Below are 956 nucleotides of genomic sequence, written 5' to 3' on the forward strand. Positions count from 1 at the left end.
AAAAAAAAAAAAAAAAAAAAAATATATATATATATATATATATATATATATATGAAAGATATACCAATGATTTTAATGTGATAGAGCCTAAATTTCATAGCTATGGTTTTGGATTCCACACAACTAACCTTTAAAAAACTATCACTTGTAAGTTTAGATGTGGTATCAAAGAAGAATATTCACAATTTTCTGAAAAAGCTATTATTTCCTAAGGCTGGACAGTTAGCTCAGCTGTTTAGAGCACAGTGTGGTAACACCAAGGTCAAGAGTTCAGATCCTGGGCCGGCCCGTGGCTCACTCCGGAGAGTACGGTGCTGATAACACCAAGGCCCCGGGTTCGGATCCCATATAGGGATGGCCGGTTAGCTCACTGGGTGAGCGTGGTGCTGACAACACCAAGTCAAGGGTTAATATCCCCTTACCAGTCATCTTTAAAAAAAAAAAAAAAAGAGTTCAGATCCTTGTGTTGGCCAGCTGCCACAAAAGACAAAACAAACATAAATAAAATGTTTTTCCCTTTTTTACAGAACTTACATTCTAGTAGGAACTTAGACAGATTTAAAGCACAGGATTCTTTCTTTTTCTGGCGGTTGGCCGGTATGGGGATCCAGACCACTGACCTTGGTATTACAACACTGTACTCTATAACCAACTGAGCTAACCAGCCAGCGGGCTTTTCCCTTTCCAATTCAATATTTGTGAAGCCAGATTTCCTTCATGCACCTTAGTCAACAACATTTCGCAACCGATCGAATACAGGATCAGATATGAGCATCCAGCTGCTTCAACTAAGCCAGACATTAGAGAGATTTGTATGTAAAACACCACCACTCTTCTAATATTTTGTGGACAATATGCTTATTTTTAATAAGAAAATGTTATTTATGTAAACATATAATGGGCTTATTATGTTTTTTTTTTTTAAAAGATGACCGGTAAGGGGATTTTAACCCTTG

Source organism: Galeopterus variegatus, unplaced genomic scaffold, assembly GCF_000696425.1.
Source record: "Galeopterus variegatus unplaced genomic scaffold, G_variegatus-3.0.2 Scaffold1571, whole genome shotgun sequence".
NCBI lineage: Eukaryota > Metazoa > Chordata > Mammalia > Dermoptera > Cynocephalidae > Galeopterus > Galeopterus variegatus.